Source organism: Phyllobates terribilis, unplaced genomic scaffold (assembly GCF_046119375.1).
Source record: "Phyllobates terribilis strain yellow unplaced genomic scaffold, ASM4611937v1 Scaffold_769__1_contigs__length_694716, whole genome shotgun sequence".
Lineage (NCBI taxonomy): Eukaryota > Metazoa > Chordata > Amphibia > Anura > Dendrobatidae > Phyllobates > Phyllobates terribilis.
Genome location: NW_027363529.1, coordinates 381,569 through 394,836, shown reverse-complemented (window position 1 = coordinate 394,836; position 13,268 = coordinate 381,569). Strand labels below are relative to the sequence as shown.

Below are 13,268 nucleotides of genomic sequence, written 5' to 3'. Positions count from 1 at the left end.
TTAGCTCGGGTGAGTTTAAAAGGCTGCTGTTGATAACAAGGGCATTTGCTAAATAGATGGTGTGTGTGCAACAATATACTGAAAGGTCAATTATATTGTGCAGCTTATCTCACCACCTGTAGTTATTTAGGTGAAAGCTCCAAAATGCTTGCCTAATATGTCTGTTTATCCAAAAGGAAGTAGAAAGGGAGAGCTAGAAAGATAGCATTGCATCACATTACATGGCAATGCAATGCACAGTTGCTGAAGTTGAACCAAAATGAGCTTGTAATCTGGCTTCTGCAACTTTGAACATGAAAAATCCAATGAGGAGAAGAAAAGCAGAGCCAAAGAGTCCATCCCAAAATCCGACAAACAAGCAAAATGAACAAAAAACATTGAATTCAATTCTTTCTGATTTTAGAAACTGCATTAAAGAAGGGGTGCACCGGTCCTGGAGATACTGCAATACCAGGTCAATGCGTGGAGTGGACAGAGCAAGCTCTTTTTCCATCTCCCTGTTCTAAAAATCCATTTAATATATGGTCCCCAGATAGGGGACGTATCAGATATTAAACTGATAAGAACAGATACTACACTTGATCTTAGCCAAAAGGCCGAGAAGCGATAACCAGAATTGGTTTCAAACTACGGAGCCACCCAAGGATCCTAAAAAGTCCATTTGTGGAGATGAGCTCCTGGACTCCCGTTAAGAAGACATGTTGTCAACCTCTAGATCCCTTACATGCCTGCACTTTTCGGCTTGCTGCTGCTGCAATCCACGCGTTTTAGGTCTGCATAACTCCACCTCTTTAAACACAGCACCTTCACCCCCTGCTGTTCCCACCCGCCTCAACACCGTTGGAAGGGAGGAGAACCAATTAAGGCGGGGGGTGGGGTGGAACGAGCAGCTGTCTACCCTTAGCAGGAGGGCTCCTGATTACATACCTCTCCTGCTGCTGCTGCTGCTGGCTGTCCAGCAGCAGACTGAAGGTGGCTGCTGCTGTGCACAGGTATATAAAGGCTCAGAGCCTATTATGACACGCGCAGCCAGCGTTCCATTGCCACATTCCATCTACTGCAGGCAGGATACCTGGCTGGCTGAATGTCGCTGAGAAGCTCACAGAGACCGCCATAAGCAACAGTTTAACAGAATGCCACAGACTAATCAACCAAACTTTTTGGGTTGGGTTCTCTTTTATAGTCTGCAGGCATTAAATGAAAGAAGTCAGTGTTCCAGCAGAAGGAGACAACGTTTCAGAAAAGGCATTGTAGCAAACCAAAAAAGAAATTTTAAGCGCAGCAGTGTAACCAGCGCACATACCTGTTAGCTCGGGTGAGTTTAAAAGGCTGCTGTTGATAACAAGGGCATTTGCTAAATAGATGGTGTGTGTGCAACAACATACTGAAAGGTCAATTATATTGTGCAGCTTATCTCACCACCTGTAGTTATTTAGGTGAAAGCTCCAAAATGCTTGCCTAATATGTCTGTTTATCCAAAAGGAAGTAGAAAGGGAGAGCTAGAAAGATAGCATTGCATCACATTACATGGCAATGCAATGCACAGTTGCTGAAGTTGAACCAAAATGAGCTTGTAATCTGGCTTCTGCAACTTTGAACATGAAAAATCCAATGAGGAGAAGAAAAGCAGAGCCAAAGAGTCCATCCCAAAATCCGACAAACAAGCAAAATGAACAAAAAACATTGAATTCAATTCTTTCTGATTTTAGAAACTGCATTAAAGAAGGGGTGCACCGGTCCTGGAGATACTGCAATACCAGGTCAATGCGTGGAGTGGACAGAGCAAGCTCTTTTTCCATCTCCCTGTTCTAAAAATCCATTTAATATATGGTCCCCAGATAGGGGACGTATCAGATATTAAACTGATAAGAACAGATACTACACTTGATCTTAGCCAAAAGGCCGAGAAGCGATAACCAGAATTGGTTTCAAACTACGGAGCCACCCAAGGATCCTAAAAAGTCCATTTGTGGAGATGAGCTCCTGGACTCCCGTTAAGAAGACATGTTGTCAACCTCTAGATCCCTTACATGCCTGCACTTTTCGGCTTGCTGCTGCTGCAATCCACGCGTTTTAGATCTGCATAACTCCACCTCTTTAAACACAGCACCTTCACCCCCTGCTGTTCCCACCCGCCTCAACACCGTTGGAAGGGAGGAGAACCAATTAAGGCGGGGGGTGGGGTGGAACGAGCAGCTGTCTACCCTTAGCAGGAGGGCTCCTGATTACATACCTCTCCTGCTGCTGCTGCTGCTGGCTGTCCAGCAGCAGACTGAAGGTGGCTGCTGCTGTGCACAGGTATATAAAGGCTCAGAGCCTATTATGACACGCGCAGCCAGCGTTCCATTGCCACATTCCATCTACTGCAGGCAGGATACCTGGCTGGCTGAATGTCGCTGAGAAGCTCACAGAGACCGCCATAAGCAACAGTTTAACAGAATGCCACAGACTAATCAACCAAACTTTTTGGGTTGGGTTCTCTTTTATAGTCTGCAGGCATTAAATGAAAGAAGTCAGTGTTCCAGCAGAAGGAGACAACGTTTCAGAAAAGGCATTGTAGCAAACCAAAAAAGAAATTTTAAGCGCAGCAGTGTAACCAGCGCACATACCTGTTAGCTCGGGTGAGTTTAAAAGGCTGCTGTTGATAACAAGGGCATTTGCTAAATAGATGGTGTGTGTGCAACAATATACTGAAAGGTCAATTATATTGTGCAGCTTATCTCACCACCTGTAGTTATTTAGGTGAAAGCTCCAAAATGCTTGCCTAATATGTCTGTTTATCCAAAAGGAAGTAGAAAGGGAGAGCTAGAAAGATAGCATTGCATCACATTACATGGCAATGCAATGCACAGTTGCTGAAGTTGAACCAAAATGAGCTTGTAATCTGGCTTCTGCAACTTTGAACATGAAAAATCCAATGAGGAGAAGAAAAGCAGAGCCAAAGAGTCCATCCCAAAATCCGACAAACAAGCAAAATGAACAAAAAACATTGAATTCAATTCTTTCTGATTTTAGAAACTGCATTAAAGAAGGGGTGCACCGGTCCTAGAGATACTGCAATACCAGGTCAATGCGTGGAGTGGACAGAGCAAGCTCTTTTTCCATCTCCCTGTTCTAAAAATCCATTTAATATATGGTCCCCAGATAGGGGACGTATCAGATATTAAACTGATAAGAACAGATACTACACTTGATCTTAGCCAAAAGGCCGAGAAGCGATAACCAGAATTGGTTTCAAACTACGGAGCCACCCAAGGATCCTAAAAAGTCCATTTGTGGAGATGAGCTCCTGGACTCCCGTTAAGAAGACATGTTGTCAACCTCTAGATCCCTTACATGCCTGCACTTTTCGGCTTGCTGCTGCTGCAATCCACGCGTTTTAGATCTGCATAACTCCACCTCTTTAAACACAGCACCTTCACCCCCTGCTGTTCCCACCCGCCTCAACACCGTTGGAAGGGAGGAGAACCAATTAAGGCGGGGGGTGGGGTGGAACGAGCAGCTGTCTACCCTTAGCAGGAGGGCTCCTGATTACATACCTCTCCTGCTGCTGCTGCTGCTGGCTGTCCAGCAGCAGACTGAAGGTGGCTGCTGCTGTGCACAGGTATATAAAGGCTCAGAGCCTATTATGACACGCGCAGCCAGCGTTCCATTGCCACATTCCATCTACTGCAGGCAGGATACCTGGCTGGCTGAATGTCGCTGAGAAGCTCACAGAGACCGCCATAAGCAACAGTTTAACAGAATGCCACAGACTAATCAACCAAACTTTTTGGGTTGGGTTCTCTTTTATAGTCTGCAGGCATTAAATGAAAGAAGTCAGTGTTCCAGCAGAAGGAGACAACGTTTCAGAAAAGGCATTGTAGCAAACCAAAAAAGAAATTTTAAGCGCAGCAGTGTAACCAGCGCACATACCTGTTAGCTCGGGTGAGTTTAAAAGGCTGCTGTTGATAACAAGGGCATTTGCTAAATAGATGGTGTGTGTGCAACAATATACTGAAAGGTCAATTATATTGTGCAGCTTATCTCACCACCTGTAGTTATTTAGGTGAAAGCTCCAAAATGCTTGCCTAATATGTCTGTTTATCCAAAAGGAAGTAGAAAGGGAGAGCTAGAAAGATAGCATTGCATCACATTACATGGCAATGCAATGCACAGTTGCTGAAGTTGAACCAAAATGAGCTTGTAATCTGGCTTCTGCAACTTTGAACATGAAAAATCCAATGAGGAGAAGAAAAGCAGAGCCAAAGAGTCCATCCCAAAATCCGACAAACAAGCAAAATGAACAAAAAACATTGAATTCAATTCTTTCTGATTTTAGAAACTGCATTAAAGAAGGGGTGCACCGGTCCTGGAGATACTGCAATACCAGGTCAATGCGTGGAGTGGACAGAGCAAGCTCTTTTTCCATCTCCCTGTTCTAAAAATCCATTTAATATATGGTCCCCAGATAGGGGACGTATCAGATATTAAACTGATAAGAACAGATACTACACTTGATCTTAGCCAAAAGGCCGAGAAGCGATAACCAGAATTGGTTTCAAACTACGGAGCCACCCAAGGATCCTAAAAAGTCCATTTGTGGAGATGAGCTCCTGGACTCCCGTTAAGAAGACATGTTGTCAACCTCTAGATCCCTTACATGCCTGCACTTTTCGGCTTGCTGCTGCTGCAATCCACGCGTTTTAGATCTGCATAACTCCACCTCTTTAAACACAGCACCTTCACCCCCTGCTGTTCCCACCCGCCTCAACACCGTTGGAAGGGAGGAGAACCAATTAAGGCGGGGGGTGGGGTGGAACGAGCAGCTGTCTACCCTTAGCAGGAGGGCTCCTGATTACATACCTCTCCTGCTGCTGCTGCTGCTGGCTGTCCAGCAGCAGACTGAAGGTGGCTGCTGCTGTGCACAGGTATATAAAGGCTCAGAGCCTATTATGACACGCGCAGCCAGCGTTCCATTGCCACATTCCATCTACTGCAGGCAGGATACCTGGCTGGCTGAATGTCGCTGAGAAGCTCACAGAGACCGCCATAAGCAACAGTTTAACAGAATGCCACAGACTAATCAACCAAACTTTTTGGGTTGGGTTCTCTTTTATAGTCTGCAGGCATTAAATGAAAGAAGTCAGTGTTCCAGCAGAAGGAGACAACGTTTCAGAAAAGGCATTGTAGCAAACCAAAAAAGAAATTTTAAGCGCAGCAGTGTAACCAGCGCACATACCTGTTAGCTCGGGTGAGTTTAAAAGGCTGCTGTTGATAACAAGGGCATTTGCTAAATAGATGGTGTGTGTGCAACAATATACTGAAAGGTCAATTATATTGTGCAGCTTATCTCACCACCTGTAGTTATTTAGGTGAAAGCTCCAAAATGCTTGCCTAATATGTCTGTTTATCCAAAAGGAAGTAGAAAGGGAGAGCTAGAAAGATAGCATTGCATCACATTACATGGCAATGCAATGCACAGTTGCTGAAGTTGAACCAAAATGAGCTTGTAATCTGGCTTCTGCAACTTTGAACATGAAAAATCCAATGAGGAGAAGAAAAGCAGAGCCAAAGAGTCCATCCCAAAATCCGACAAACAAGCAAAATGAACAAAAAACATTGAATTCAATTCTTTCTGATTTTAGAAACTGCATTAAAGAAGGGGTGCACCGGTCCTGGAGATACTGCAATACCAGGTCAATGCGTGGAGTGGACAGAGCAAGCTCTTTTTCCATCTCCCTGTTCTAAAAATCCATTTAATATATGGTCCCCAGATAGGGGACGTATCAGATATTAAACTGATAAGAACAGATACTACACTTGATCTTAGCCAAAAGGCCGAGAAGCGATAACCAGAATTGGTTTCAAACTACGGAGCCACCCAAGGATCCTAAAAAGTCCATTTGTGGAGATGAGCTCCTGGACTCCCGTTAAGAAGACATGTTGTCAACCTCTAGATCCCTTACATGCCTGCACTTTTCGGCTTGCTGCTGCTGCAATCCACGCGTTTTAGATCTGCATAACTCCACCTCTTTAAACACAGCACCTTCACCCCCTGCTGTTCCCACCCGCCTCAACACCGTTGGAAGGGAGGAGAACCAATTAAGGCGGGGGGTGGGGTGGAACGAGCAGCTGTCTACCCTTAGCAGGAGGGCTCCTGATTACATACCTCTCCTGCTGCTGCTGCTGCTGGCTGTCCAGCAGCAGACTGAAGGTGGCTGCTGCTGTGCACAGGTATATAAAGGCTCAGAGCCTATTATGACACGCGCAGCCAGCGTTCCATTGCCACATTCCATCTACTGCAGGCAGGATACCTGGCTGGCTGAATGTCGCTGAGAAGCTCACAGAGACCGCCATAAGCAACAGTTTAACAGAATGCCACAGACTAATCAACCAAACTTTTTGGGTTGGGTTCTCTTTTATAGTCTGCAGGCATTAAATGAAAGAAGTCAGTGTTCCAGCAGAAGGAGACAACGTTTCAGAAAAGGCATTGTAGCAAACCAAAAAAGAAATTTTAAGCGCAGCAGTGTAACCAGCGCACATACCTGTTAGCTCGGGTGAGTTTAAAAGGCTGCTGTTGATAACAAGGGCATTTGCTAAATAGATGGTGTGTGTGCAACAACATACTGAAAGGTCAATTATATTGTGCAGCTTATCTCACCACCTGTAGTTATTTAGGTGAAAGCTCCAAAATGCTTGCCTAATATGTCTGTTTATCCAAAAGGAAGTAGAAAGGGAGAGCTAGAAAGATAGCATTGCATCACATTACATGGCAATGCAATGCACAGTTGCTGAAGTTGAACCAAAATGAGCTTGTAATCTGGCTTCTGCAACTTTGAACATGAAAAATCCAATGAGGAGAAGAAAAGCAGAGCCAAAGAGTCCATCCCAAAATCCGACAAACAAGCAAAATGAACAAAAAACATTGAATTCAATTCTTTCTGATTTTAGAAACTGCATTAAAGAAGGGGTGCACCGGTCCTGGAGATACTGCAATACCAGGTCAATGCGTGGAGTGGACAGAGCAAGCTCTTTTTCCATCTCCCTGTTCTAAAAATCCATTTAATATATGGTCCCCAGATAGGGGACGTATCAGATATTAAACTGATAAGAACAGATACTACACTTGATCTTAGCCAAAAGGCCGAGAAGCGATAACCAGAATTGGTTTCAAACTACGGAGCCACCCAAGGATCCTAAAAAGTCCATTTGTGGAGATGAGCTCCTGGACTCCCGTTAAGAAGACATGTTGTCAACCTCTAGATCCCTTACATGCCTGCACTTTTCGGCTTGCTGCTGCTGCAATCCACGCGTTTTAGATCTGCATAACTCCACCTCTTTAAACACAGCACCTTCACCCCCTGCTGTTCCCACCCGCCTCAACACCGTTGGAAGGGAGGAGAACCAATTAAGGCGGGGGGTGGGGTGGAACGAGCAGCTGTCTACCCTTAGCAGGAGGGCTCCTGATTACATACCTCTCCTGCTGCTGCTGCTGCTGGCTGTCCAGCAGCAGACTGAAGGTGGCTGCTGCTGTGCACAGGTATATAAAGGCTCAGAGCCTATTATGACACGCGCAGCCAGCGTTCCATTGCCACATTCCATCTACTGCAGGCAGGATACCTGGCTGGCTGAATGTCGCTGAGAAGCTCACAGAGACCGCCATAAGCAACAGTTTAACAGAATGCCACAGACTAATCAACCAAACTTTTTGGGTTGGGTTCTCTTTTATAGTCTGCAGGCATTAAATGAAAGAAGTCAGTGTTCCAGCAGAAGGAGACAACGTTTCAGAAAAGGCATTGTAGCAAACCAAAAAAGAAATTTTAAGCGCAGCAGTGTAACCAGCGCACATACCTGTTAGCTCGGGTGAGTTTAAAAGGCTGCTGTTGATAACAAGGGCATTTGCTAAATAGATGGTGTGTGTGCAACAACATACTGAAAGGTCAATTATATTGTGCAGCTTATCTCACCACCTGTAGTTATTTAGGTGAAAGCTCCAAAATGCTTGCCTAATATGTCTGTTTATCCAAAAGGAAGTAGAAAGGGAGAGCTAGAAAGATAGCATTGCATCACATTACATGGCAATGCAATGCACAGTTGCTGAAGTTGAACCAAAATGAGCTTGTAATCTGGCTTCTGCAACTTTGAACATGAAAAATCCAATGAGGAGAAGAAAAGCAGAGCCAAAGAGTCCATCCCAAAATCCGACAAACAAGCAAAATGAACAAAAAACATTGAATTCAATTCTTTCTGATTTTAGAAACTGCATTAAAGAAGGGGTGCACCGGTCCTGGAGATACTGCAATACCAGGTCAATGCGTGGAGTGGACAGAGCAAGCTCTTTTTCCATCTCCCTGTTCTAAAAATCCATTTAATATATGGTCCCCAGATAGGGGACGTATCAGATATTAAACTGATAAGAACAGATACTACACTTGATCTTAGCCAAAAGGCCGAGAAGCGATAACCAGAATTGGTTTCAAACTACGGAGCCACCCAAGGATCCTAAAAAGTCCATTTGTGGAGATGAGCTCCTGGACTCCCGTTAAGAAGACATGTTGTCAACCTCTAGATCCCTTACATGCCTGCACTTTTCGGCTTGCTGCTGCTGCAATCCACGCGTTTTAGATCTGCATAACTCCACCTCTTTAAACACAGCACCTTCACCCCCTGCTGTTCCCACCCGCCTCAACACCGTTGGAAGGGAGGAGAACCAATTAAGGCGGGGGGTGGGGTGGAACGAGCAGCTGTCTACCCTTAGCAGGAGGGCTCCTGATTACATACCTCTCCTGCTGCTGCTGCTGCTGGCTGTCCAGCAGCAGACTGAAGGTGGCTGCTGCTGTGCACAGGTATATAAAGGCTCAGAGCCTATTATGACACGCGCAGCCAGCGTTCCATTGCCACATTCCATCTACTGCAGGCAGGATACCTGGCTGGCTGAATGTCGCTGAGAAGCTCACAGAGACCGCCATAAGCAACAGTTTAACAGAATGCCACAGACTAATCAACCAAACTTTTTGGGTTGGGTTCTCTTTTATAGTCTGCAGGCATTAAATGAAAGAAGTCAGTGTTCCAGCAGAAGGAGACAACGTTTCAGAAAAGGCATTGTAGCAAACCAAAAAAGAAATTTTAAGCGCAGCAGTGTAACCAGCGCACATACCTGTTAGCTCGGGTGAGTTTAAAAGGCTGCTGTTGATAACAAGGGCATTTGCTAAATAGATGGTGTGTGTGCAACAATATACTGAAAGGTCAATTATATTGTGCAGCTTATCTCACCACCTGTAGTTATTTAGGTGAAAGCTCCAAAATGCTTGCCTAATATGTCTGTTTATCCAAAAGGAAGTAGAAAGGGAGAGCTAGAAAGATAGCATTGCATCACATTACATGGCAATGCAATGCACAGTTGCTGAAGTTGAACCAAAATGAGCTTGTAATCTGGCTTCTGCAACTTTGAACATGAAAAATCCAATGAGGAGAAGAAAAGCAGAGCCAAAGAGTCCATCCCAAAATCCGACAAACAAGCAAAATGAACAAAAAACATTGAATTCAATTCTTTCTGATTTTAGAAACTGCATTAAAGAAGGGGTGCACCGGTCCTGGAGATACTGCAATACCAGGTCAATGCGTGGAGTGGACAGAGCAAGCTCTTTTTCCATCTCCCTGTTCTAAAAATCCATTTAATATATGGTCCCCAGATAGGGGACGTATCAGATATTAAACTGATAAGAACAGATACTACACTTGATCTTAGCCAAAAGGCCGAGAAGCGATAACCAGAATTGGTTTCAAACTACGGAGCCACCCAAGGATCCTAAAAAGTCCATTTGTGGAGATGAGCTCCTGGACTCCCGTTAAGAAGACATGTTGTCAACCTCTAGATCCCTTACATGCCTGCACTTTTCGGCTTGCTGCTGCTGCAATCCACGCGTTTTAGATCTGCATAACTCCACCTCTTTAAACACAGCACCTTCACCCCCTGCTGTTCCCACCCGCCTCAACACCGTTGGAAGGGAGGAGAACCAATTAAGGCGGGGGGTGGGGTGGAACGAGCAGCTGTCTACCCTTAGCAGGAGGGCTCCTGATTACATACCTCTCCTGCTGCTGCTGCTGCTGGCTGTCCAGCAGCAGACTGAAGGTGGCTGCTGCTGTGCACAGGTATATAAAGGCTCAGAGCCTATTATGACACGCGCAGCCAGCGTTCCATTGCCACATTCCATCTACTGCAGGCAGGATACCTGGCTGGCTGAATGTCGCTGAGAAGCTCACAGAGACCGCCATAAGCAACAGTTTAACAGAATGCCACAGACTAATCAACCAAACTTTTTGGGTTGGGTTCTCTTTTATAGTCTGCAGGCATTAAATGAAAGAAGTCAGTGTTCCAGCAGAAGGAGACAACGTTTCAGAAAAGGCATTGTAGCAAACCAAAAAAGAAATTTTAAGCGCAGCAGTGTAACCAGCGCACATACCTGTTAGCTCGGGTGAGTTTAAAAGGCTGCTGTTGATAACAAGGGCATTTGCTAAATAGATGGTGTGTGTGCAACAATATACTGAAAGGTCAATTATATTGTGCAGCTTATCTCACCACTAGTGTTGAGCATTCCGATACTGAAATATCGGGTATCGGCCGATATTCACTGTATCGGAATTCCGATACTTAATTCCGATACTTTTATAATATCGAATACCGGAATCGGAAGTTCCCATAATGCCTGCGCTCTGCAGTGTCTGTGAAGGATGACAAGTTGGATGGCAGCGCGATCCAGCTTGTCATCAGAATGCCATCCCAGCGTGGGAGAATTCTCCTGATTGTTTAAAAGCCGGCGCGCGGTAAAAAGCCGCCGGCTTTTAAACAATCACGCAGCCCCATACTGCTTCCCCGCAGCCTCCCACCCCGATCCTCCGCTCCCCTCGCCACCTCCCATCCCGATCGTAAATTAGGACCGGGCGGGGAGCGCAGCTCCAAGGAGCGAAGGACCCGGGCGGGGAAGCCGGCAGTGAAAAGACTTCACCGCCGGCTTTCCCGTTCTGTGCTGCGCTTTCCCGCCGGTTATTTCAAATGAACAGCTGAGGTATCAGGTGATGCCGATCAGCTGTTCATTTGAAGTAGCCGCGGTGCCCTCAGAGGGTTCATGTGAGTTCATGCTTGACTGCATGAACTCACATCAACTTTCCCACGGCCGCACAGGTCAGCCTCACCTCCCGGACCCGTCATGATTAGTGTGTGCGGGGTGTGTGTGTGTGCGGGGTGTGTGTGCGGGGTGTGTGTGCGGGGTGTGTGTGCGGGTGTGTGTGTGCGGGTGTGTGTGCGGGTGTGTGTGTGTGCGGGGTGTGTCTGTGCGATGTGTGCGGGTGTGTGTGCGGGTGTGTGTGTGTGCGGGGTGTGTGTGTGTGCGGGGTGTGTGTGTGTGCGGGGTGTGTCTGTGCGATGTGTGCGGGGTGTGTGTGTGCGGTGTGTGTGCGGGTGTGTGTGCGGGTGTGTGTGCGGGCAGACATAGGCCGATGTGACACTACTACTCCCATCGGCCTATGTCTGTCCCCCGTCCACTCCTGCCAGCAGGATCAGCTCGATGGGAGCAGTAGTTCCCATCAGCCTGATCCTGCTATTTAAATTGCCCTACTGTGTCCCCAATAAATGTTAAATACATGTCATTGGTGGCCAGTGGTTACCTAAAAGAAATTAGTTCATACATTACCTGTCCCCGCCGATCGCCACCTAAAATAAAGTAAAAAATAAAAAACTACACCTATACTCACCTAGACACCTAATTCCCCGAAGCCATCGATCTCCTGTAATAAAATCTAAAATAATAAACCACAACCTTATCCTTACCCCTCCGTAGTAGTCCACGAGTGTCCCACGAAGATCTCCAGTTCAGAGCAGCCACATAGAATGTGACCGCTCTGAACCGCTGCCGCCGCTAGAATGACGGGGCCGTAAGGGTTCACCGGAGTTCAGGCAGCGCTGCTCCGGTTAGCTCCTTTACGGCACTGCTGTATCGTGAGAAATTCCCACGGTACAGCACTGCCGTAAAGGAGGTCTCCGGAGCTGCGCTGCCTGAATGCACTCCGGTGACCTCAGTCAGTGGCTCCCGCTGCCGGGAGCGGACGTGTTCCCGGCAGCGTGAGCTTACAGCAGCCATGCACAGCTGTCACCATCTCCAGATGTGACAGCTGTGCATGGGAGATCAGCGCAGGAACGTGGACAGGTAACTATTTTTTTTTTAGTAAACTAAGAATTAAATAAAATGGTGTTTTATTTCAAATAAATTATTTTTTTCTGGGTGTAGTGTGTTTTTTCTTTTTAACACTTTGTAGGTTAGTAATGGGGGTGTCATATAGACGGCCATCATTACTAACCTGGGCTTCATGGCAGCTGGCGCTGACATGAACCCCACCACTATTACCCCCTGCCACCGCACCAGGGCAGCGTGGAAGAGCGAGGCTAAGTGCCAGAATTGGCGCATCCTATGGATGCGCCATTTCTGGGGCGGCTGACGGCTGGTGTTTCTAGCCTGGGAGGGGGCCAATATTCATGGCACCCTTCCTGAGCTATTAATATCAGCCCCCAGCTGTCTGCCTAGCCTTTGCTAGCTATTAAAATAGAGGGGACCCCACGTCATTTTTTTTTGGGGGGTCCCCCATTTTAATAGCTAGTAAAGGCTAGGTATTCAGCTGGGGGCTGATATTAGTAGCCTGGGAAGCTCCGTGGGTTTTACCCCCTTCCCAGGCTTCAAACATCTGCCCCAGCCGTCTGCTTAACCTCCGCTAGAGACTAAAATTATGGGGGATCCCACGCCATTTTTTTTTTAAATAAATCCTTTATTTTAACACTAAATGACATTTGAGGACTTAATAAAGATGCAGTCCCTAAATTATTATTTATTTTTTAATAAATTTTTCCCAAAACTTTTGACGTGGGCTTCGCCATATTTTTGTATGCCAGCCAGGTACAGCATCCAGCTTCTATGAACGCGCCATTTTCCGGGGCGGCCGCGGACTGCAATTTTCAGCGGGGGGGGGGAGGGCAAAAAGCTTGGGCCTCCCTGCGCTGCAGATTCCATCCCCCAGCTGCCTAGTTGTACCTGGCTGGACACAAAAATAGGGAGAAGCTCCACGTTTTTTTTTTTTTAATTATTTCATGAAATTCATGGAATAATTAAGAAAAAAAGGGCTTCCCTATATTGTTGTGTCCGGCTAGGTACAAATAGGCAGCTGGTGGTTGGGGGCAGCCCGTTCCTGCCTGCTGTACCTGGCTGGACACAAATATAGTGTGAAGCCCCACGTCAATT

At 46.4% G+C, this 13,268-nt stretch overlaps 8 non-coding genes across 8 annotated transcripts; all 8 read right to left on the bottom strand.

Annotated features, from left to right (window-relative positions):
• Window positions 1-417: 417 nt before the first annotated feature.
• Window positions 418-608, bottom strand: LOC141239268 (U2 spliceosomal RNA). Its single transcript, XR_012304671.1, has one exon. It is a non-coding gene; the product is annotated as a U2 spliceosomal RNA (small nuclear RNA).
• Window positions 609-1,723: 1,115 nt separating this feature from the next.
• Window positions 1,724-1,914, bottom strand: LOC141239265 (U2 spliceosomal RNA). Its single transcript, XR_012304669.1, has one exon. It is a non-coding gene; the product is annotated as a U2 spliceosomal RNA (small nuclear RNA).
• A 1,115-nt stretch (window positions 1,915-3,029) lies between these two features.
• On the bottom strand, window positions 3,030-3,220 carry LOC141239447 (U2 spliceosomal RNA). The gene has a single exon (XR_012304845.1). It is a non-coding gene; the product is annotated as a U2 spliceosomal RNA (small nuclear RNA).
• Window positions 3,221-4,335: 1,115 nt separating this feature from the next.
• Window positions 4,336-4,526, bottom strand: LOC141239264 (U2 spliceosomal RNA). Its single transcript, XR_012304668.1, has one exon. It is a non-coding gene; the product is annotated as a U2 spliceosomal RNA (small nuclear RNA).
• Window positions 4,527-5,641: 1,115 nt separating this feature from the next.
• On the bottom strand, window positions 5,642-5,832 carry LOC141239263 (U2 spliceosomal RNA). Its single transcript, XR_012304667.1, has one exon. It is a non-coding gene; the product is annotated as a U2 spliceosomal RNA (small nuclear RNA).
• Window positions 5,833-6,947: 1,115 nt separating this feature from the next.
• LOC141239262 (U2 spliceosomal RNA) lies at window positions 6,948-7,138 on the bottom strand. Its single transcript, XR_012304666.1, has one exon. It is a non-coding gene; the product is annotated as a U2 spliceosomal RNA (small nuclear RNA).
• Window positions 7,139-8,253: 1,115 nt separating this feature from the next.
• On the bottom strand, window positions 8,254-8,444 carry LOC141239261 (U2 spliceosomal RNA). The gene has a single exon (XR_012304665.1). It is a non-coding gene; the product is annotated as a U2 spliceosomal RNA (small nuclear RNA).
• A 1,115-nt stretch (window positions 8,445-9,559) lies between these two features.
• On the bottom strand, window positions 9,560-9,750 carry LOC141239260 (U2 spliceosomal RNA). The gene has a single exon (XR_012304664.1). It is a non-coding gene; the product is annotated as a U2 spliceosomal RNA (small nuclear RNA).
• Between the last annotated feature and the right edge of the window lie 3,518 nt (window positions 9,751-13,268).